This window comes from Pelodiscus sinensis, chromosome 28 (assembly GCF_049634645.1).
Source record: "Pelodiscus sinensis isolate JC-2024 chromosome 28, ASM4963464v1, whole genome shotgun sequence".
Lineage (NCBI taxonomy): Eukaryota > Metazoa > Chordata > Testudines > Trionychidae > Pelodiscus > Pelodiscus sinensis.
Window position 1 is genome coordinate 8,722,138 of NC_134738.1, and position 13,597 is coordinate 8,735,734.

At 49.2% G+C, this 13,597-nt stretch overlaps 1 protein-coding gene across 4 annotated transcripts in view; it reads right to left on the bottom strand.

Moving 5' to 3' along the window:
• DPYSL2 (dihydropyrimidinase like 2) overlaps positions 1-13,597 on the bottom strand; it is a 91,756-nt gene that overhangs the window by 35,763 nt on the left and 42,396 nt on the right. The window lies entirely within an intron of this gene.

The window sequence follows — 13,597 nt, forward strand, 5'->3', positions numbered from 1 at the left end:
CAGGGACCGGGATCCCGCTGTGCTCAGCGCTGGACAAACACAGAACAAAAGGGCTAGCCCTACCCTCAAGAGCTTCCAGTCTAAAAACAACAAAGGGGCGATATTGAAAGATCCACTTTCTGTGCCAATTCTCTGCTTTGTTGCTCGAATCCGGCTTAGTCCTGCACTTGGGATGGAAGAATCCCAAGAATTGCTACAGACTGGGGACTGACTGGCTGAGCAGCAGTTCAGCAGAAAAAGCCATGGGGATTACAAAATGAGAAGCTGGATAGGAGTCAACTGTGCGCCCTTGTAGCCAAGAAGTCTAAGGGAGCATTAGGAGAAGCTTTGCCAGCAGATCTAGAGAAGTGATTATTCCCCTTTATTCAGCACTGGTGAGGCCACATCTGGAGTATCTGCGCCCCCCTGTTACAGAAAGGATGTGGACGCAATGGAGAGATTCCAGCGGAGGGCAACCAAAATTATTAGGGGGCTGGAGCACATGACCTACGAGGAGAGGCTGAGGGATTTGGGTTTATTTAATCTACAGAAGAGAAGAGCGAGGGGAAATTTGATAGCAGCCTTCAACTACTCGAAGGGACGTTCCAGAGAAGAATGGAGAGAGGCTGTTCTCAGTGGTGACAGATGACAGAACGAGGAGCAATGGTCTCAAGTTGCAGTGGGGGAGATGTAGGTTGGATATTAGGAAAAACTATTTCACTATGAGGGTGGTGAAGCACTGGGATGGGTTCCCTAGGAAGGTGGTAGAATCACTATCCCCAAAGGTTAAGTCCCCAGTTGACAAAGCCATGGCTGGGATGACTGAGTTGGGGTTGGTCCTGCTTTGGGCAGGGGGTTGGACTCAATGACTCCTGAGGTCTCTTCCAGCCCTAGGATCCTATGAATAGAATCCTAGAATCCCAGGGCTGGAAGAGACCTCAGGAGTCATCAAGTCCAGCCCCCTGCCCAAGGCAGGACCAATCCCAACTAAATCAACCCAGCCAGGGCTTTGTCAACTGGGGACTTAAAAACCTCCATGGATGGAGATTCTACCACCTCCCTAAGGAACCCATTGCAAGTGTCTGTTCACAGCGTAGAACAGGAGGCTATAGTCTATTGTATTGAGCTGCCGATATCCCGATAGTAGTTAATGACTCCAACATATTCCCCCCCCCCCCCCCCGCCTCCCCTCCCAAACGCTCAAGGTGGATTCTGCAGCCTGCCCAGAGAGGCTGGCACATCTGGGTTCCGGCGGATGAAGGAGGCACGAGTCCTACACACCCTCACAGAGAACGTGCTGCCCGCCACCTCTCCTGAGAGGACACTGGTTCAGGGGCCTCCGCTGCCTGCAACTGGAGCAGCACCACGTGAAGGAGGACGGCAGGACCAGAGCCAGATGACGCTATATAGGTTAGAAATAACACCAACCTCATAGTTGCCAGCGACTTGATCCAGTGGGTACAGGCAGGAATGAGCAGAAGATCTACATTCCATACCTGGTGCTCACACCCAGCAAATCATATCCCCTCCCTGTACCTCAGTTTTTCTGTCTGTAAAATGGGGATAATGTAAAAGGCTCCAAAATCAACAAGTGACAAGCCCTGTGCAGGAAGCTCAGGACTGTTAAGAACACGGGGCTTTCCAGAACAGATCCAGCTAGATACAGAGCAGCCAATAGGGACACTGAACTCCTGGGCAAGCTGCAGGCGAGGAGGCTCTGTGCTACCAGAAGGAACAGAGCCAAGGGGAGACTATGTGGACCCAGGTGCACCCCCCAGTGTTGCTTGGCATGTGCCGCGCAGTGCCCGCCTCCCCAGGGAGACCTGAGAGCTGCCTGGAACGCGCACGTGGCCAGTCTGCCTGGAGAAGCGGGCGAAAGAGCTGCCTGGAGCACACCACACTGCACTTCAGCAGCGATTTACAGAGTTCAGGGCTCTGGCTGCCTCTGCAGCCGAATCCCCAGGCCCTGGGGCAGTTACCTCCTTGCTGCCCCCCATCAGGGGGCCTGGGCAGACATGGGATAATCTGCCTTTGCCTAATCTTTAATAGAGCCTGGTTTAAACCCTGCGCCAGGACAGTCCAGATCTCCTCCAAAAACTGGGTGAGTACTCGAGGAGCTCTCTGGAGTCAGCTGGCTCTGAGGACGGCGCAGCCAGAGGGCCAAACATCTCCAAGGAAGAACCGCCCCCCCCCCCCCACACACACACAGGCATGCAACAAGACCACAAAGCAAGAGGCCGAGAGACAGGGCAGGTGCTCATGCGGGGAGACAAAGACACGTCACCTCATGGCTTCAGCGGTCAGAAACTGAACTTGCAGTTGGTGGGAAGGGGGCATGGCTGACTTTACACTGGCAAAGGGGGGGAGGGGTGCATGAAACCTGCTGAGCAGATGGGGGGGAAAAGAGCATTTTTATTTTTAATCGATTTTGTTCACTATCTGGGCTGCCATCAGCCCCGCCTTTTGCTTTCAGTCGTGACGGAAATGCTGAAAGGAGAAATCGAGCCCTCGGGCCCGGTTAGCCCCAAACAGCCTCCTTTGCAGCGGACAAATCATCCACGATTGACAGGGGACGCTGCTGTCACACCACGGCAGAAATGGCGTCACTCCCCTTAACGCCTCACTAGCCGCAGCCAGTCGCCTGAATAGTCAAATTGTGTTGTCCCCAGGTGCCCGCGACGCGCGCCTGATCCAGGAAGCAAAGTGGATTACGTCAAGCAACCGTCCTTACCACGCGAATTAAAAGCTTTGCCCGTCACCTCCATTTTGTGACGGGCGAGGGTCAGCGATTAATGGTTCAACGAGCGGTGCCCTTCGTTTGAAGCTGGGTCTGCTGCTAAGTGCAGCAAGTAATTCTGCAAGGGCGGAGAGGGCGGAGGATGTTTTGCTGCGGCATCCCAAGTTCAACCCCAGCTTGGATCTGTAGCCGGGATCACGCACTGTCTGACCTTCAATGGCAGCTTAGTGGCCTTTCGTGAGAGGAGTTGGTGGGTCTCTGCCTGTCGTGATAGCCAGCTGCTTCTGCATTTATTTCATGTGGCATTCGAGTATGAGTAACTGGAGCAAGGGGAATCCCGGGGGACGGAGACTGTCGCTCTGATCTCTGCCCAACTCACACCACAGCTAGTTAAAGTCAGGCTATGAAAATGGAGCAAGTGACACATCTGGGACAGAAAATCAGCCCTAAGGATTAGGAACGTCTAGCACGGACGCAGCACTGCTGTAGTTTCCTTTAGTTCTTTGAAGGCTTAATATGACGCAAGCCAAATCTTACTCCATGGACACACTTGGAGCCAAAAGCTGCTGTCAGCCGATCATCTTCCTTGAGAGGATACAACCAACGTTCTCACTAATCGTTTCCATCCATGTGCAGAATAATTTTTTATGTGCAGCGAGGCAGGTGCACCATCAATAGAAACACAAAACCTAGTTGTGGGCGCTCTGCTAATCATCTGTGTGGCATCTGCATTTCTTCTGAGTGGCCGCATAAGTGTGCAGCTCACAGAAAAAGACCCAGCAGGGTCTGTGCTTTTGGGAAGGGGGCCAGTTGAAAACCGGACCAGTGAGGTCGCAGCTCAGGCCCACACACTAGTGGCTCCATCAAACAAAAATGTACAAGCCAACTCTCCAGCTGGTATCCATGGGCCTATGTCCATCAACGTTCCAAGCCTCAGACAGAGCTTGCTGGCAGAGAGGGAAACAAAAGCTTTTTCCTTAAGGCTCCTGTGCTGCACATATCTACAGAGAAGTTTATGAAAATCCATCTGCCTCTTGATCCCTTTTTCCCACACTCCTAGCTTCTTGCATTGACCCTTGGGTATTATCTGCTAGCAGACCACGGATGCAAGGGCCCCTGACCCACCAGAATATGCAGAAATCCCAGGCTCAGAGATCACCCTGGAAGCTTCACATGTGAAATGCAGTGTCTCGCTCTGCCCCTACAGAACAGCTGGTCTCCTGGGAACCCCGCGGCTTGTGCTGTTCTTAGTTTCTCTCCTTTGTTTTGGAAGCAAGGGGTGTTCAATTCCTGAAGCAGTGTGTGGCGTGGCTACTTCAGGATGGATTCAAAAGAAACTCTTCCACCAGATGCTGTTATCACCCCCTTACTTCTTCATTTGTTTATTGCTTTGATTTTCTCTCCTTCCCATCCCAGATGTTTCCATCCTGGTCTCCATTATTACTGCACACACGATGCCAAATGCTAGTCTTTAAAGGGGAAGCTGTCAACTGTGTTTAAGCTCAAAGTTTCAAAAAAGTGATTGATGACACAGCCCTAAAGCACGAAGTTTGAAATTCTCCCCCGTGACACACACAACTGTCACTTAAGCCTACAAAACGGGACTCGCTCGGTGCACAGGCTTTGTGCTGGCTCTCTGAAAAGGCACAAGTTTCATCCCCAATCCTGAAGGCCAAGATCCTGAAAGGAATTGAGGCAGTGTTACCCGTAAGCCGAGTGCTTGGGAGGCCACCCAGAAGAGATTTAAATGCCACCAGCTGATTAGCAAAGTGTCCCCCATCCGACAGCCTGTGTTTTTACTGGTGGTGCACATCTGCACATGCTTGGATGCACACAACAAAATTTATTCTGCACACGGATGGAAAAAATTAGAAGGGACACTGTTGAGGTGCCTAACTCCTACCAAAATCAATAGCTATTAGGCACCTTACTAATTTTGAGGATCTGGGATGAAGTTTGTAAGTCCCGTCTTATTTAGCTCCCCTTCCGGTGAGGTAAATGGAGAAGCCAAGGTAAGGGCCTCAAAATGTGGTGAATTATGAGCAGAAACCATGACATGGACTTGCATTTTCACTGTCTCCAAAGGAGAATTAGGAACCCCACATGCAACAGGGCTGGGGTTCTGCATGCGAAGCAAATGGTGAAAGAGACCAAAATCAAAAGGAAACCAACCAGTCTCTTACCGTCGCTGAAGAGCAACAAAAATCTACCTGTTTTAAAAAGATGTCTTCCCTTTTTTAAAAGCTCTCCATCTACAGCGTTATCAGTAACAAGCAGTACAATTGTACTTAGAAAGTAGCAGATTTACTCGCTGTTCCCGGTAGTGCCAAAACAGAGCACTACTCCAAATTTCGGTTTGATCTCTTTTCTGGAAGGTTCATTCAGAAGCAAGCCTGCTCCGGGTTCAGCCTGTTTTTTCTGACTCATCTTGGTTCAGTCGCTTTCCACATTGGTTCAGTTCTGTCACTGCTGAGGACTGTACTTGCTGTGGTGATTCTATTTCTTTTTCTATTTATGATGATGATGATACCATTTTTAAACCGCGTCGGTGCAACTTTCTGAACACAGGGCACCCAGTTCTGCATGTACACATGTACGGATGTGCCTGGTTATCTGTTTAAAGTAGGGATGTCAATGGTTAACGGGTTAGTCTTAACGGGAGAGGCTTACCTGTTCTACTTAGCCAGTAGGGGAAGGAGCAGCTCCTCACTCCCACAAGCAGGGGGTGCTCCAGACCGCCAGCCAGCGTAACCCCCGCGCATGGTGAGTGCAGCTTGGCCCCGCCCGCAACCGTAGGTTACACACGGCTGCAGAGCCTGCAGTGAAGCCTTCTCCCTCAGGAGCAGGGCTTGCAACCATGGCGGGCCCCAATCCCAGAGAGGCTTCGCTACCAGGATTTTTAGTGCTTACACAATTACAATTTTGAAAGGAATTTTCATATTCTTAGCTTACCGCCCCGAGGACCCTGCAGAACTCTCCTTGGTAGGGTTGCCAGGTGTCCGGTATTGACCTAAAATGTCTGGTATTTTCTGATTTTTTCCTGGTCAGGTGGCGAAAATCCCAGGTGCTTACCTGGTTCTGCAGGGGAGCTGTCTAGCGGACGGCCACCGGGAACCTGTTAGGGCTAAAAAGCCTCAAAAACGTTTCTTAAAGGGGCCATGCCGTTTTTTTTTTTTTTTTCCTCTCAACAATTTTGGTCTCCTTTTTTTCCTCCAAACAGAATTTTTTCCCGGTGGCTTTTTTTTGGGGGGGCGGGGGGGGGGAGATAAGAAGATGGGGGTGTTTGGTATTTTTGGTTAAATCATCTGGCAACCCTTGGGCATCTGACTCCTGATTTCAGAGCTGGAGAAAATTGCTCCTCTGCGATGGGGGGGGGATGTTTGTGAGGCCCAACCGGGGAAACCGAAGCAGCAAGGTGAAGTATGTTAACCAGGCCCCACTGCAGGATTTCATGGGAAGTGTCCCAGAGGAAGAAATCTGCCCCAGCGTGGAGGATTCGCACCAGTCTCCGTGCACCACTTCAGACCTCAAAACAAGGCTTCAATAGAACTTCCCTGGTGCACAGGCCTTGCAATGATTCTGACATTTCACCCACAGGAAGGGCCAAACCTGATTAGAACAGTGACCCCCAGACTCTAGCCTGGTGCGTTTCCAGCCAGCAGTTGGTCCCTCTTGCCCATGTCTACAACATCAAGAATTAGCACCTCGACAAAAAAGACAGAATTGGAAAAAAAACACCCAAGAGCTGAAACAAAGCACCCGCCGCACAAAGGCTGCAACCCAGTGGAGCTCCGCTGCTGTCAAAGGTGCAATGTGTTTTTACACTAGCTGACAGCGGCATTTTTTTTATGGCAAATCTTTATTTCCCCCCCACCACTATGTTTCCTGGGGTGCTGAAAAGCAAATTTGAAGCATATTTTTCTCTGGGCAAACCAGCTAGAAACCCAATTGCCATGGAAAGAGATGTCAATGGGATGCAGGCATCTCACGACTTCGGAAATCCTACATTGCCTTTAATTACCCTTCGGATTTTCCTGTCTTTGGTCTTCTGTCGTTCTACGCAGTTTTCACCCTGCTTCTCAGGTGCATCTGTTCTTACTCCCCCCGCCCATTCTGACTGCGACCCCCTCCCCAGCCGCATACCCAATCCGCCTTTCTGTCTCTGTCACGCCCTCCTGGTACAAATTAATCCGCTCATGATTAAAACCAGACAATAAGCCAAAGTAGGACAACAACACTAACCACTGTTATCTTATCTGTGCGGTTTTAATGTGTCAGAGCTGGCACCTAGCCATGGTGAAGTGGTGCGTGTCCGACCAGTCCCAGTGGTGGGATGCTGAGAGGCAGAGATAACAGCCATTAGTGTATCTGACGGAGCAAAGCAATGAAAGGGCTCTGTGCCACAGAGAGAGGGAAAGCATACAACAGGAGAGCTGAGCTGAAGGGGACATTTCAAACACAGCCATTTACAGTGGAGTAAAAAAAAAAAAAAACCACCAAAAATGTTCAACGTGAGCATTAAAAATCCAAGCAGGACCACTGAGCTATGATGGCAAACGTGCCCTTTTGCTAAACCCTACCACCTCTCCCCTGCACCCAACCCACTGCCTTAGGCTCAGCCCACCCCCCCACACATTGTGAACCCTTTGGCCCCCGCCCAGAGCCCACACATCCTCCAAAATCCCAATCCCCTGCCCTGAGGGTGGGGGAGAGAGAGCACTGGGGAGGGGACGTGGATTGAGCAGAGCCTCGGGGAGGGGGATCCTGGGCTGCCCTTAATTTCACAAAGTGATCTTGGGCATAAAAAGATCGGAGACCACTGGGTTAGACAAACATTCCTTAGGGATGGTCCAGATAATGCTTCGTCTTGCCTCAGTTCAGGGGAACTGGGCTACATGACCTATCGAGGTCCCATCTAGTCCTACGCTGCTGATTCTTCTACACAAGAGCACGGTTTCATATAATGCTGCTAGCATATTTCTAGGCATCACCTATACCCAACTCCTAAACTTAGGTTCCTGGAACTATCTGGCAAAGGTACTTACACGACCCCTTTATCATAGTATTTGAGTCTCTCAGACTCTTTCATGTGCTTCTCCTCCCAGTGCCCCGGGGATGCTGTTGTTTCTGTCACACAGAAGGGAACTGAGACACAGAGAGGTTAGGGGGCAGATCTTTTAAAAAAAATTCTCAGGGGCATTTAAATACCTTTAAAACTCTAGCCCTAAGCGACCTACCATGATAGAACAGGGATATCTGGATCGCCCATGTCCTGTCCTGGTGTCCCTAAACACTAGGCTCACTTTCCTTCCAAGGCCTAGTCTTGGCTGATCAGAGATGCCTCATGCTGTGCAAGTAGAAGTGAGAAAACACTAAGCCAAGCCAGAAACATGCTTTAGGTTCCAAGCTATGTTCTGCGTCTGCAAAGCACTCTAAGGCCACAGAGGAACACGCAGCGTCTCTTTGTTTTTGCTGCCGCCAGTTAGCACACAAGAAGCTGTACAGCCTCTCCAAGTCTTGGAGTGACAGATATTCAGATTCTTTCAACCACAGCCCAATAGCTAGCAGCCCCTGGTTTGTGATGGGTGGGGACTAATGGTTTTACCGTTTCCTGCTATTGTGGCACACTTTTTTTTTTTTAACCATCCTGCTTTGTTTTTAAAGAGACCTTGCCTTTGCCTAGCCATCCTTTTCCTGACATTTCTATTAATAGCATTCAGTTTGAATCTCCACCCACACGTACTTTTCACTGGATTATGCATCTGACCCCTAGAATATACATGAACCCCCTGCCCCCGAGCTGAGCTAATGAACACCACTGACAAAGAGGGAAGGAGGCATAATACTAGGGTCTTCAGTTAAGGATCATGCCACAATAGCTGCACATAATTAAAAACACGTCTCTGAGGTTCTAACTCCCATGTTAAAGATCTTCTTCCTAGCAAGGCAGATCAAAGCTCCAATAACTAATATATGCATATTGCTTGAGACACTTATAATGTGCAAATCCATAACAGGAATGAGCTAAACCAGGGGTGTCCAAACTTTTTTCAAAGAGGGCCAGATTTGAAGAAGTGAACATGTGTGAGGGCCGTCCCCGCACTCTCAGCCCCAAGGCGGAGGGCCCGCAGGGTCGGAGGCGGGCGGAGAGCGCAGGGCACGCCGGCCTCACAGCGGCCCGGGGGCAGGGCGAACCCGCAGCCGAGCGGGGGAGCGGGGCTGCGGACGTGCCCTACAGGGCAGGCTCTAGGACCGCAGAGGCCATGGGCGGCGGCAGCGCGGCCGGAAGCGGCGCGCTCGGCGCGCCAGTTCAAAAGAGCGCCGGGGAGCCAGGAGAGGGGCAGGAAGCAGGGGCCATATTAAATCGGAACACGGGCCGCAATTGGCCCGCGGGCCGGACTTTGGACATGCCTGAGCTAAACTATTAACAGACATCCAGCCCCAAACCAGATTTTCAACAGTGGCTTGGTCATTAGAATGTCCATATTTAAGACTGAAGAACACTGCTTAATTTTCGCAGCAACCGTTCTTGCTGCATCTGATGAAATCTGGCTATTTTACAGGGTTGTGCATCGTGATCCCGGCCACTTTGTCGAAAAAGAGTGATTAAAATCTCTAGTCAGGTGAGTTTGGAGTCGCTGCACCTCTCTCAGTTACAGGCATGACGCTGATAAAAGAAAGCTGTGAAACGAGGCATAATTCCCAAAATATTAACAGAACCACCCATTGTGTAAGTTAGAGCAAAACTAGTCCTCACCATCCAGTTTCTAAAGCCACTAATGGGTGAAGGTGCCTCAGATTTTAAATGCTCACAGTATCGGACACTGGGCATTCAAAACCTGAAAGCCCCAAAAGTCACTTCGGAAATCTTTTTTCATACAGCGTGTAGCGGTGCTGTAGCACACTCCAGCAGGGAGAGGGTTGCAGAAACACCAAAGGAGTCTTGCACAACCCTGGACAATCAGAGCCGGGGGCTGTCAGCCAATCAGAGCCAGGCTGGGCCCTATAAAAGGCCGCCAGGGCTAGGGATGTTAAATTTCGATTAATTAACTAATCGAATAGTCGAGGGGATTTCCATCGACTATTCCATTAGTCGAGGACTAGTGTGGTGCTCCACCTTTGAAATGTACAAGAGCCCCAGCAGGCTCTATTTTCACAACATAGTGAAAATACTTTGCACTTTTGCACTTTTAAGGCCAAATTCTAACCTAAGGTTCTCTCCCGGGCACAGTCACCTTTCACGCTGACATTTCTAACTCTACTAACACACTGTCCCAACGCTTTTATGAGATTGAGTATCACTCTCCGCATTCTCCAGGTCTAGACACTGAGGCACAGAGAGGTTGTGGGACTTGTCTGAAGTCACACAAATTAGCACAACCACCAGGAAAACCCCTCCTTCTAGTCCCTGTGTGACGGCGCGTCTGCCTGCACTGGCCCTTTAAGGCTTAAAGTCCAGCCCGGAGAGCGTTGGAGCGGTGGAACCAGCTGTTGAGGCAAAGACAGTCAATTAGAGTCCAGCTGGGACTGTATAAATAAGGAATCCTGGAGGGGAGGGAAGACTCAGACTTACTCTTGCACCAGCTCTAGAGCAGGAGGGATCTGGCTGCCCGGGAAGCTAGAGGCTTCCTGACAAAGCAGGGCTAGGGAAAGGCAGGCAGGGCGGGGAGGCTCTGACCAGGCAAACTCCCAAGCGGCAAGGCCTGAGGGTACAAATGCTGCAGAGAAACAGCCCGGGCAGGCAAAGGCAGCAGGTCCACGCTCCCTTGCCAATGAGGAGTGGCCATTTCAGACTGCACTTTGCCCTTGAAGAAAGGGGCTAGATGACGATTGGCAGTGGGGTCCTTGAGGCAAGGTGAAGGTAGGGGGTTCCCAGAGGGGAAGAACCCCGGAGTGTGGGGGACCCCTGTGCTCCCCAAGCGAATGCCCTAAGCCACTCACGGACTCGCCCAACCTCCCTAACTTCAGCGGCTCCCTTATCCTGCCTTGCTACAGTGGGAGGCAGCTCCATTCCTGGGGCAGCCTGTGTTGGCTGTCCAGCCACTCCAAGAGTGAACGGAGTAGAAGTGGGAGAGAGGAGGGGATACTCGAACCCATCACCCTGTGCTTCCCAGACAAGTGCCCTATCCCCTAAGGGCAGTACTCATAGGATGTTGTGTCTGGGAGGGATGTGGGTCCTAACACAAAGTGGTGGAGAATAAAAGCTAACAGCACGGGTGACACTGGCCAGAAGGGGGCGCTCCAGGGCTGAAGAGCTAATTCCCCGAGTAACCAGCAGGAGGTACTGTGGCGGCAAGTCCCGTGTTACACCTGCTACACGATTCCCTCCCAGCGCCATTCGAAGATTGTGAAGAGGGAGAGATTCAGCGGCGTGTGGCATAAAGAAGCGACAGAATGGAATTTAGCGCACGGTGTCTTTCCCACGGAACGTTGCAGCTGGGCATGGGGGAGGGGAGAAGCAATAATACGTCTTCCAAATAAACCAACCAACCAATCACCGCAGCTGGAACAGCACATTTGCTGCCATTGTACACTGTGTTTCCCTCCACCTAGGTCTGCCTGGACTACTTAGCCCGTAAGCTAAGGGCCAGGGCCAGGGCCAATCTGCTCTCCCGTGTCTGTACAGTGCCTAGCACAATGGGCTCCATTCTAAGTGAATCCTTAGGCATTACATTAATAAGCATGATTAATAACACACTTCAGAGACTCACACACCACTTGCCTGATTCTCAGCTGCTATAAATCAGCTCCTCTCCAGTGACTTTGCCCGAGCTACATCGATTTACACCAGCTAGAACTCTGGCCCAGCCTTGCTTATCATGCTTCCCCAAAAAAATTCAGTGCTCTGTTACAGCTGCAGCCGCATAAACCTGCGATGCTGCTTTCAGTTTACCTATATATAACTAGTCTCCAAGGGGTAGCTGTGTTAGTCTGTATCTGTAAAAACAACAAGGAGCCCTGTGGCACTTTAGAAACAGATTAGGGCATAAGCTTGCATGGGTAAAACCCACTTCATCAGACGAATGATGAATATCTAACTAGCTCTCACTGTTCTACAGTGGGGAAACATCATAATCCCAAAGAACTCTCTTAACATACCATACCTCAAACTGCTTCCCACTAATTATCAGAGCCCTGCCGAGGGTCAAGTCACGTTAAAAAAAAAAAAAAAAAAAAAAAAAAAAGGATTTTTCTTTTTGCCCCCATTGCCAAAGATTTTTAAATGTTAATTCCTTTCACCTAGATTCTCCTGAGAGTTTATTAAAAGCCCTCCACACAACGGCATTCCCAGTGCTGATACAATTGTTTGCACGTCTCTGATAGCTAGTCCCAAGGAAGGCAGAATAAATGATGTCACATTGTTTTGTGTTTGCCTAGAGCCAAAATTAGACTTTTTTTAAAAAAAATCAGGAACTGGACCAGAGTCAGAAGAATAAAACATGTCTGGGGGTGGAGAATGTACCATAATGTCCTGTTATCCTCTAGCTGACAACATACTGGGCAGTGAATATTTCATTTGTCTTTTCAGCTGTCTCGTTAGCTCCAAAACTTAAGAATAATAATGTAATGTTTTTTGGATCCAAATGTAAAGAACAAGAGAAGGCCATATGTCCAAACAATTAATTATCCTTTTCAGCTGTTGGAATTATTAAACATTCAGATCACAGGCAAAATAAATCCCTGGTTTCTTTAGAGTAGAACTGTCCAGAGCCTGTGATTAGGTTTTGTATCTCAGGGGGTATCATGATAAAAAGAGTAGAGAAAGCCAATTCAAATGGGACCTGCAAGGGATTCAAAGAGGCATTTTATACTTTTGAAGCCCATGAAAAAGCATGTAACCCTTCAAAGGATAATTCAATATAAAATGGTCTGCAAACTAGGGAGGAAAGAGCAAGGGATTTACTGTCTATGGCCTTGGATTTAAAGCAAAGGTAAAACACACTAAATATCCAGAGGGCAAAAATTTGTTTAGAATTGGAGAGGCTCGGCTGATGTAAAAGTCAGTGTAGCTCCACTGAAATCCACAGACCTTTGTCAGTTTTCTTCCTAGCTGAGCATATGACCCTCATTTTACTTTCCATCAACAGAGTTTCTGCCGTCAATCTGGAAAATTACTAAGACCTGCCCTTGGATTCTGAACGCCAGTTTCATTCACCAGTGTTGCCTCAGGCAGAATTTGTGCCAAAGAGGGGACAGACAAGCAAGGCAATTTTTACAGTAAAAGTTTAAAATGGTTCCAACAAGGTTTTAGATCTATGGGAATGAAAAGATAAAAATCACTGAAAAATAAAGTTTCAGGGAGATCTAAGGCATGTATGGAATTGCATTTTATTGGCAACTTAAGAGGTGCTACAAATAAATGTCCTTATTGGAACATTCCTTTCATGTATAGTCTGCACAGAAATCTTCCCTCCTCAAGGACGGAAAATTCCTTTTATTTGTGTGCGTGTGTGATTCTGATTAAGTGATATCATGCTTTAAGAAGGGGCTCTGGAAATATGTCAATATTAATCTCTGCATCTATTATTAACAGATTCAGGGACTTGTTTCTGCTTTCATTTAAACCAGTCTTCAGTGCAGTTAACACCCAATTTGCACCAGGAAAAGCCAGAATTGGACCCACATTTTCACCTGTGCACAGACACTGGAATGTTGGTAGGATTCCAGCTGTGGGCGCAACAACACAAGAATGGCCATATTAAAGGACCAGCTAGCCCAGTATCCTGTCTTCTGGACAGCAGAGGGAAGGCACAGAACAGGTAACCATGAAGTGATCCATCTCCTATATTGTCCATTCCCAACCCTGATAAACAGAGGCTAGAGACACAATCCCTGCCAATAGCTGTTGATGGACTTGTCCTCCATGAATTTATATAGTTC